Raw genomic sequence first — 11,209 nt, forward strand, 5'->3', positions numbered from 1 at the left:
TGCTTGCAGCAACCAGGGACTTGAAATTGCCTTATACTCATAAAACTTCAACCAGTGTAGCCCCCAAGGGCCGGGTCATTTATGCAATAATGAGCAGGGACTTTGTAAATATAATCATGTAGATTTGAGCAATGATGTGTAGCCCCCAAGGGCCGGCTCAGTAAGATAATATTGAGCTGGGACTTGATATATACTTCAATGAAAATAACATCATATGATGTAACCCCCATCATGGGCTTGAATCCACGTCCATAAGGTTGAGAGCCTTGTGCTTTACCAACTGAGCAGTGGACCCTTCAATATAATGGATTTAACTTGTGTACCTTGAGTTGTTGACAGGAGCAATTGGTAGCCCCCAAGGGCCGGCTCATTATAATGTGATGAGTCGGGTCTTCAATAATATGAGCAAAAAAATGACTTTGCATTAGCCCCCAAGTGTCATGGTGCATGCTTGCAGCGACATGAGACTTGCATATAACCTCAATTTGAATAATGTAGCCTCCAAGTGCCGGGTCGTAAGCCTGCAGCGACTCGGGACTATTCCTTCAATTTAGAATAAATCATATCCTTTGAAAAAATAATATCCAGTGCGCTAAAGCGACTTTGAAAACCTCAATAATAGCGGTTATTAATAACCATAATAAAGATCCAGCCATGTTGGCTATTCAAGATAATATAACCCGGTATGAAAACCATATTCATTCAATATCATAATGAAAATTCAGCCAAGTTTGGCTATTTGAATAATATAACCCAATGATTTATAAGCGCATGATTCCAATGGCGCAATCCAAATATATACTGGTGACTTATAGTCAAAAGCTAGGCCGGTTTAATAAACACCGAATAATTTCCCATCATATACTGGCGACTTATCGTCTTAAAGCCAGGCCGGTTTAATAAACACCGGTGATTTATAATTATGCTTTATTCAACCTGTTTCTGCATACAACAAGTTTAAAGTGTCCTCGCGGTTTACCGCCGGACGGGTCATAATGCCCAACATATAACCTGGGTTTATACCCAAGGTTGCACTTAAGAATAATCAAATATGAAATATATCATACCTGTGATGTTGAATCACATTGCTGGCTTTACCAACTTTTTGTAGTAAGAGTGATAACCCCAATCTTGAGTAATGATAACTCCTTTCATACTGTGCCAGTTGATGATAAACCGTACCGGGTTGTGATAAACACCGGTTTAACCATATATAATACTGGCGACTCGTAGTCAAACCAGACCGGGCTGATAGTCTCCGGATTATAACTTGATCCTGTATTGGCAACTTGTAATTGAAAGTCAAGCCGGGTTTATGAATGCCGGTTTACTCCATAATAGGATGATAATAGAAAATCAAACTGGGCAGATGGCCTCCGGATTAAGATTTGACCGTGTTTCGTCAATTTGTAATTGACAGTTGAACCGGATTAAAACGTTGTTGGTTTAAAAAACGCAACAAAAATCAAATAACAGTTATGAAAAAATATGGAAGCAAAGGCAATGATAAAACTGTTTGCAAAAAAGAAGGCTTTACTAAGCCGATCAGATGGTGTTACCATGGTCGGACACGACCAAGCTCCCAATAGGTGTAGCTATGGTTCAAGTCAGCCAGGTCCCCAACTGAAACCGTGGCATTATGCCGATCAAGTGGCGTGGCAATGGTTCGGGTTCGACCAAGCCCCCAAGTGACTCTGTGGCCTTAGGCCGATCAAGAGGCGTGACTGGTTCAGACTTGACCATGTCCCCAAGTGATCTGGTGGCTTTCGCCTATCAAAAGGTGTTGCATTGGTTCGGACACAACCAAGGCCCCAAGTGATATAACATGGTGCTTTGAAAAGCTAACCCAAGAGGTAAACCGGAGGCCGCTTTAAGACAGAACCTCCGTGTAACCGCGCATGATGTAAAAAAGAACAGAGACCCCGCTTTATGAAGCAGAAGCCCCCATGTGATCAATAATATGTTAGGCCAATAAGGCAGGATACCCATGTTTGAACCGCGCATCATGGCAGCAGGTCCTCTTCAGTAATTTTTAACTTTTTTTGCAAGAGATAAATTCTTCTTGAACCGGGATCTTGAGAAGGATATTGAGAGCTTCAAAGATTTGTGGGAGACATCTTTCCCTTGACCCGGATTTTAAACCAGAATCCTTTCTGATGACCCGGATCTTCTTCATTGAACCGGGATTTTGTAACTGTCATATACTTTCTAAGCCGGAAATTTTCTGACGGCCTTCAAATAACAGTAGCCTCCTGGACCGGGTTATCTTTCCCTCCATCGTCATGTGGTTCTTAAATTTGCTGAAACTAGCAAGATTTGTTGAGTCATGTCATCGTAGCCCCCGAGTCTCAAGGTGACTCGAGGAGTTGGCTTGAAACTCTTCATGTTTGACCATGATATAAACAAACATAACTTGTATATCATTGGTGTTGATAGCACGATGTAAATTCACAGAAGGTTGAGGTGACTGCGGTGGGTTATAAATGATCCCGTATGAGCCGTGTCAGCAACTCGTCCAATGGTTCCTTCCAGCTGGTGATTTGAAGTTAACCAAACTATAATGGCGGCGATTTGTGCGCCTGCCCATTGAACCACCCAGTGCAGACAGCGGTTGATAGTATATGATAATTTGCCTCCATTTTGCTTGAAAGTAAAATCCGGCTACCCAAGCTGTGACTTGCTCATACTCAATAAACAGCTCATGCAGACAGGTGCGACCCGGTGTGTTGATGTAGACCAGGCCACGAGAGGCGGACGAAAAAGATGACCTCGGCATCAGAGGTGGCTCAAATAGGTGAACCGGCCGCGGTGTTGTAAACCAGCGCGAACGGGCGAGTTAACCACGTCGTTTTGATGTAGTGAACAATTGTCCTGCATCAACAGTATTGCAGACCAAAACAAAGATAAACTGCTCTTTGACAAAAAATAATATGTACCAATATATTTTAGATGGATATCACCTGATGTGCCAGGCCGGTAATCCGCCATGAAATTGATGATCCCTAGGTGAAGTTGAAGTCGCTCACGGGTGAACCGGACGCGGCGTGGTAAACCGGTGTGGACGGGTGAGTCGGCCGCGATGTTTGTAAGCCGGCGCGGACAGCGAGTCGGTCACGGCATTGTAAGCTGGTGTGGACACATGAACCGGCCGCGAGGATGGACAGGCGAGTCGTCCGTGGCGTTGTAAATCGGTGCGGACGGGCGAGTCAGCTGGCGCGTCTGATGTAAACTGGAACACGACACGCGTGCCCATGAAGCCATGCGGCACCGCCGAACGTGCATCCGTGGTATAACACCACCCTTTTTCTTTTAATAGTCGTCCTGCATAAAAAATATTACAGAACGAAGTGATTGTTTTTTGACAAAAAACGATATGCGCTAATAAAACAAATCTGGATGGATGTCACCTGGTGCATTGGTACGACAGATGATCCTAAGCAATGTCTGTAGATAACCTCTATTCTTCTTAATAGCGCAGGATTAATCCGCCTGTCCTCCCACCAAGCAGGTGCCCCCAGGCAGAGGTGGCAGGCCGGCAAGTCGCTGTGGGGTCGTACGTATTTTCCTCCAGCCCGTAGTGACTCGGCAGAGGCTGCGGCCAAACAGCCGTAGTAGCAAGACCCGTCAGTGGAGATGGAGGCCCCGATGCAGTGCAAGATGGAGGAGGTTTGACGGAGCAACTTAGCAGCGGATTCACATGGAACGGCTCAACGTGGAGATCAGCAGAGATGTCAGTTTGAAGCCCAGGCGGCTCTGAACGGAGGTCAACGAGGATTTGTACACTGCGAGCGACTCGGCAATGGAGCATAATCCGGGTCATGGTCTTCTTCCCTTTGGAAAAACTGAACAAATATTACTAGTAGACTCACGTACTAGCACTCCTGGCTGGCCTGATCAAAAGAATGATTAGAAAACGAATCTGGATCTTGTTGTACAGATTACTCCCTCCCAAAAATCTGACTTTTCACGTGGATCATACTCAAGTGCTTGGTGGCCCTTTATACGAACAGTAGCAGCGGAGTAATAGTCGGGGTTGTCCGTTGTGGCAGACCAATATTACTTGGTTTCTCCACCACGATCTCCCGCCTTTTTTTAAGTATATGCAAGTAGCATAGTAGATCGCCTCTGGTTCGCCTCCAGCCGCCGCTTTGGAATCTTTCGGGAAACTAAAACGTACGCGGACAGCAACCACACGGATACGTGAGTTCGGACAGTCAACATCAGTAGCAATCAGACCCGGCCGCTGAATCTGCAGTGAACATCCGTGATGATTTCGGTGGAAAAAAAAAACCTTCCGTCGAACTTTGGCTGATTCTGAATTTGGACGGATCGTACGAACGGCAGATGCACACATAAGCACAACCCTAATTTCCTTTGATTTGTCCGTTATGCCCGGGGTTGTCATGTCGGGTTATCCAGCGCGATTGTTCTTCATCCGAAAATTCTGAACTTCTCGATCCTTGTAAGAGATCCCTCCAAGAACTCAACACCACCGTGCGCGAGCCCCACGGTGGGCGCCAACTGTCGTGGAATTGTCACGTCAGATGTCCTTAGTATCAGGACTTAGTCGCGAGGCCAACACACCTATGTGATAGCTTGAGAGGGGTTGAGCAGAATCGAGAGACACAACACAAGACAGGGATTTAGACAGATTCGGGCCCCAGAAAACATCATCCGGTAAAAACCTACGTGTTGTTTGAGGCTAGATCTCATTATCATCATGAGGGAGTCGCCGTAAACCGGTTCTTCTCTAATTGTGTCTAGCCCTAGAGATTGTTGTTTGCTTGTAGCTTGTCCCCCTTTGGGGAGCCCTGCCCCTCCTTATATATGTTGAAGGGGCGGTTTACATGTGGAGTCCTATTAGGATTAGGACTAGTCTATCTCTAATACAAACCGGATACAAGTCCTGGTCTTAACTCCTTGTAAAATATTCCTCATGCCTTTCCTCTTAAACCGGCCCACCATAGTATGAATCGGCCTTCTGGGCCATGGGCCTCGTCATCCATCTGACCCGCCCGCCGGGTTACTAATGAACCGTCAAGACCGGGCGGGTAGCCGGTGAATCATCCAGTCCGGCCGGTTTATACTCCCGGTCGGTTTACGCCACGGGGTATATCCCCGACACCTACACCTTAACATACCCCTGAAAGCGGTCAACCTTAGCCCACTGCAACAGAGTCATAGCTCCATGAGCAGATAAATTAAGCACTGCAACTGTAGGTGCAGGAAAAAAGGTAGAAGTAGAAATAAAGTAGGTGCAGAAATAATTTAAATTTAAGTACAGAAATACAGTAGAAGTAGAAGTAGAAGTAGAAGCAAAAATAAACTGTGGATGCAGTAATCAAACTAAGTACTCCCTCCATGCTAGGAAAGAAGACCTACAAGTTTGTTGGATTAACTTGGCCAAACTTTACATTGTTTGACTTTGACCAAAACTGACATGCCTTCTTTTAAAGAAGGGAGGTAGTATTAAATTTAAATATGAAATGGTGTTGTGGTAACAAAGTGAGCTGCTGGTACCCAGAACAAAAAACCTTCCAGCTCATTGGTGAGCAACCTCACTGAAGCTCCTACGAATAGGAAAATGTTGTCTTCCCCGCGGCTGCACCCCGCCGCGACCGGAGCGCAGTCCCCACTGCACTTCTCAGGTAATTGCTCAATAAATCATTTTATGACTAATATTTTATTACCAGTACACTAATTTTATAACAGAAAATACCGCCTTCCCACGGTCATGGATAATACATCAGCCTACTCATGTTCCTGACTTGAAATCAGCCAAATCAAAGCTACTACATATCAAAATCATAAATAGTAATTATATTGCAGGAGGTGCAAATTAGTTGTGTTCTCTACTGGACTGAAGCCAGTCAAGTCACAACTAATACATACCGACGTGAGGTATCTTCCCGATTAGCTACATCATAATCATCAAACCAAGGAAAAAGTCAAACACCGAACAACCCGCCTGGCTGAAGCATGTTATTATCAAAGACATGAAGTTTCTGCTTCACATGGAACTTAACTAAGATCAGAAAAGTAACAATTAGTAGATGATTTCCTATTTGATTCTTTTTTCAATAAGAAACTGGCCAAAGACATCCAAATCGCAAACGAATATTGTGAAGACAACCACAATGACAATAGGGAATGTGCGAAAAGAATGTATTGTATTTGTACTTAATATTGAGGTATACCCTCAATTTCTAATTCCTATTTGAACTGAAAGAAGAGCACAAGAAAACACCCAGTTCTGTTTACCTTGCATTTGCATCATACATAACAGTTGCTATGTAGCAGTGCAAGAATCAGCCAGGTAAAAATGGAATGAAACTGACATACAAAAAATCTAATACAATGAATTTGCATAGGAACAACACAACATATGCCTTGGGAAGTAGGCCAGCGACAGAAAAAGGCTCATAGCTCAGTCAATCCAATGGACCAACAACTTACAAAAAACATAATAAGACATAGACAATACGGTGACGATGGCAAGAGCTAGATTAAGAAGCATAATCCAGTGGTATTTACAACGAGTAGAAATTGTCATAAGTAGCTAGGGAAGGCAGGAAGGGCCAACGGCGGTCCAGTTGTGATATTTACAATGCATAACAGTTGATTCATTAAGAAAGCTAAATAAAGGGATAGTATCGACAGTGGCTTGACATAGTTCCATGAGTGTCAAAAGCCCTGACGTAGAACCCTGACCACCAGAGGCCCAATTTTTTTTTCCTCTGCGGCATTAGCAAGACACCGTCCCCAGGAATTTCAATTTCTAATCCAGCAAGGAGATGCCCATCCCATCAACCTCACATAGGTGGCTAGGAGGAGGCAAACCACAGTGTGCAGCCACTGTTTCTAGAATCGGCCTGACAAAAGATATTATGCCACAGATGCCAGCCATATGAAACAATGAGACAACAACAACCAACACAAAAAGTACGCAGGCAGCAAGCAACAACAAATAGAAATAATAATTGAGATGAACCAATAATAGGTAAGAAAAGGCACAACACACGGGACACACACAGCTAGAACTGAATAAAGACAGAATATCAAATGAACATAAGAAAGTAAGCTTCAAGGAGGAAGATGAAACCTTGAAAAGCCGAAAGAGAACAGCCAACGATGCGTATGAGATGAATCACATAAGAACTTCGACAAGGGATAAACTGCAGCATGACCTGCAACACATGTAAATATAGGAAAACGTTAGCAGGCAAAGAATAAATCATAGAACACCACTGTATTGTTGTATTGCAATATACCTCTGTTTCTGCAACAAGAAAACAAGTGCGGGCAAGACTATATAAAGGAAATAGATTGTTAGTTGAAGAGAGGGTACTTGCCACTTTTCTCTTTTCCTTTAATGGTGTTTACAACATCTCCTGGCCACCCAAACCCACATGCCAAACAAAAATGAAATTAGAGAGCAAGGAGAGGAGGAACTCACATGGGGAGGTGCAGCCAGAAGGGACGAGCGGTGAGGCCGCGCACATCGGGGAGTCCGCGGCACCAGCACCATGGTTGGTACTGCTAAGCCTTTAACAACTAACCAGTGCAACCAAAACATGCTCAACAGAGTGAGGGACACAGCTGGAAAAATAATTATGTGTAATTTTACTAACTGATCTCAATACCATAGAAGCATAAATAATAAACGACCATATGTTTTAGGATGATTTCGCTCATAGAAACTGCATTTTTATCCCTTTTCCATTTTACCTTAACTCGATTTCCATCCATAGTTACACGACCATGTAGCATAAAAAATAGATAATTTCGAGTGTAATTTTCAGCTCTATAGAGAATCCAACTACAAATGCATAGCTTATATAGAGAGCATGGATACAATTATAAATATGTAGTCCATGCCCCAATTATAAATACTTTGTTCTCACCTTAAACTATCACAAAAGAAACAAATAAAAACACAACTGCTGATATAAATGCAGACCAGCGCACAACATATCAGGTGAAGATTTCGAAAGACAAGCAACCAGATTAGTTTTTTTTTTTGCGGGTAAGCAACCAGATCAATTTAGTTCACAACACGCATGTTCATACAACTACTTCCATAAACAGTTGCAGTATGATTTCATGAACTCATTCCCGCCAATCCATCCATTGTGAGTAAACAGCAACCACTACCCAATCGCTTATCAAGAATGACCCAAAGCACCAAACTGAACATAACTCTATCACCACATCATTTTGAAATCTTTTATTTTTTAAGCTAAGCAAGCTTGCTCCTTTTCTTTTTTGGTTAAAGCTACCTCTGTGAGTTTGGAGAAGAAAAGCAAGTCATAAATTTACCCAAACTAAATTATCTTCTTATCTGCTTTAATGGAACATAGTAAGTTGTTGTTGTTGCTGTCAGTGTTAACAAGCAAGAAAAGCAATTTATAAATTTAACCGCTGCGCAGATGGCGCAAGAAGCCAATCAGAAGAGATAATTAAGTGGTAATTATAATCTGTTAGTAGTCAACAAGCAAGGTGAGCAAGATTTGTGTAATCAGCATTAAAGAGGCAAATAACACAGAACAACTACCAACCAATGATTTTGATCTAAGAGAGATTTCCTACCTCTTAGGCTTGGTTTGGTCAGGCTACACGTTCTCATCTCCAGTAACCACAACATCAGCATTCTCACCATCCAGCTTAGTTTCCTATTGTCACATGGGGATGATCATCATGGGACGAAATTTGTAACAGGGCTGGCCCGGAACACGACGTACCTACGACGTGTCTTCCTCCTCGTCGCCGCAGGCCCCGGGGCCTTCACTCCACCAGCAAGAGTTGTGTCTCATGTGGGCTGCTGCCGCCCTTGTCCTTCATCTTGTGCGCCATCCACGACACCTTAAACCGGATAACTGATGAGGACAAAAAAATCTATAAAATGTGTGAGTTGATTTGCCGAGGAAATAAATAGCTATTGACACACTCTGAATGTTTATTCACATCTAAAGGTGCCAAGGATTCTTAAAACATTAAATACACTCTGGAAAGAGATGAAAAACAAAAAACATGAACCTTTTACCTACACAAGTAAGTAAAGAACCTGAACCCTTTGCCACTACAGATCTAAAAGCATGTGTAAATAGAAATCATGGGCCATCTCACGCATGGGTGAGCAGGAGTATCATAATAAAGTGTAACTCTTGGACATCTCTATATTCATGCTCTGTAATTGTTGATCCCATCTATTCTTGCTCATGGCTACACCTAGGGTTCTCGGTGTGTAATATCTCAATGAAGTGTTCAATCCATAATTTCGAATGTGAAAACAAAAAGGCATTTACCTATTGCAGTCCATACACCCATTGAAGATGATCCTACTGACTCCTATGATGGGTTGCGCATGAGCAAAATCAACATTAACCGACTCGGGACCTACAAAGGAGAAGAGAACATTAAATTTCTGCAAGTTACATTTATCCAATGTGCTTGAGTTTATTCTTCTCCCTTTTATGATTAGTTATAAATTGGCACACAGCTGAGTATCAATATTCCATCAACAAAACACAAAGAACTTTTACGCAATGCATATAGATAAAAAATGGGGGCAAAGAACCACATTGAATATCCTCCTTCCAACAGTAAAAGGCTAGGCATCACAAAATTATAAATTTTATGTCGATAACCAGTAGGAAGCAGCCCTAAAGCGCCACATGTTATGTGTTGCTGCCCAATAGAAAACATTTTGCATGTAGCATGAAATCCCTAACTTTTGAATGCATGACTAATTCTGCCTACATCTTCTGACTTTCGGATTTCTAAATTCTATAGAGAGGTAGTAGGTTAGAGAGATGAATCTTCGCCTGAGATTGAAGAAAGAAAATAGGATGAGCTCACCTTAGAACTGACCTTACCTTGAAGAGAGGTGTGTCGATGGCCTAGCACATGAACCTCTCTGTCTTAAATCTTGCTTTCACCAAAATTTCCAGAAAACCAATGGAATTCCAGAAAAGCATTAGTGCACTTATTGTTTTTCTTATTTATGCACCATCTCTGTGGTTAAAAGATCCAGGCTCCTACTGTATTCATCAACCACAGAAAAATAAATCACATAGATAGAAAGAGCTTGCTCAATGGAGTACATACTTACTTTCCTATAATAACTAGATAATAAGATCAAATAGACGGCCAATGGGAACAGTTTGACAAGCTGCATTCATATTAATGGGATATGGAACAAACTTATTTACTAAATACTATATATAGGCCACGAAAGCCAGATTACAGTATCATTTAGCCCCGTGGAACTAATTGATGTTCAGAACACGAGGATCTCCATGACCACTAATGCCACCTCCTTTGTGTCGTCCAGTTCAAGATCTACCCAGTAAATCAGCAAACAAACAACAGATGCATAGGGGATTTAATCAGCTTTGTTTCTTATTTTCAGAACTAAGTTATATTTCGTAGCAAAATCTGATGTGCTGCCACCACGGTTCCCTCCATGTGTACCAGAAAGAGAGGGTCAGGGGAAGAGACAAAGGGGACAGAGGGAAGCGGGGGAGCACCTGAGTGTGGAGGGGACGCTGGCCTCACCAGGCATCCACCCATGGTGGAGAGGAGGAGCTTCAGGAGGAGCACGTGGACGACGGCGCCGCACCACCACACGAGCCGCCGTCCGCTGCGCCACCGCACTGACCCTCTCCCATTCGACGTCGCCTCCTTCTCCTATTTCCTCTCTCTTTCTCCATCCTCTCCTTTCTTCTTCTCCCTCTCATATTCTCTCTCCCACAGATCGAACCGAGGCCGCCGCTGTCGCCCTTTGGTCCGCCGTCGCCCTTTGCTTGTAGGTTGCCGCTGCCGCCAGGGAAGCACGCCTCCGCGCCTGCACACCTCGGATCTCGAGGTGGAAGAGATGCAGGAGAGGGAGGGCGCGACTGGCGTGGGAGGATGGAGGAGGAGGAGGAGGAGGAAGCGAACATGGAGGCAGCTAGGGTTCGTGAGGGAGGAGGAGGAGGGGATTGGGTGCACAGGGCGTGGGAGGAGTGGGGAGATGCGGTCTTTTCTCCCGTCCCGCGACTAACCTCGGTAGGCTGCAGCCACCTCTTTTTCGACCCACGCACGCTGTAACAATGGTCTCACGTAGAAGAGTGGCCCAGGCGTCATCCACCAAAACCCAAAGCAATGGAGTAAACTAAAACCTAGGGTCGGATGTTTGACAGACAGGTAAAAAGGACGAGGAATTTTA

At 43.7% G+C, this 11,209-nt stretch overlaps 1 long non-coding RNA gene across 2 annotated transcripts; it reads right to left on the bottom strand.

Annotated features, from left to right (window-relative positions):
* Window positions 1–5,122: 5,122 nt before the first annotated feature.
* Window positions 5,123–10,757, bottom strand: LOC123117693 (uncharacterized). Of its 2 annotated transcripts, XR_006457479.1 has the most exons (6): window positions 10,530–10,757; window positions 8,742–10,040; window positions 8,590–8,672; window positions 7,457–7,599; window positions 7,103–7,187; window positions 5,123–5,167 (listed from the first exon to the last, which is right to left on the bottom strand). It is a non-coding gene; the product is annotated as an uncharacterized lncRNA (long non-coding RNA). The 2 variants fall into 2 exon arrangements; XR_006457478.1 differs by lacking the exon at window positions 10,530–10,757 and having other exon boundaries at window positions 8,742–10,133.
* Between the last annotated feature and the right edge of the window lie 452 nt (window positions 10,758–11,209).

The sequence above is a fragment of the Triticum aestivum genome, chromosome 5B, assembly GCF_018294505.1.
Source record: "Triticum aestivum cultivar Chinese Spring chromosome 5B, IWGSC CS RefSeq v2.1, whole genome shotgun sequence".
In the NCBI taxonomy this organism is placed as follows: Eukaryota; Viridiplantae; Streptophyta; class Magnoliopsida; order Poales; family Poaceae; genus Triticum; species Triticum aestivum.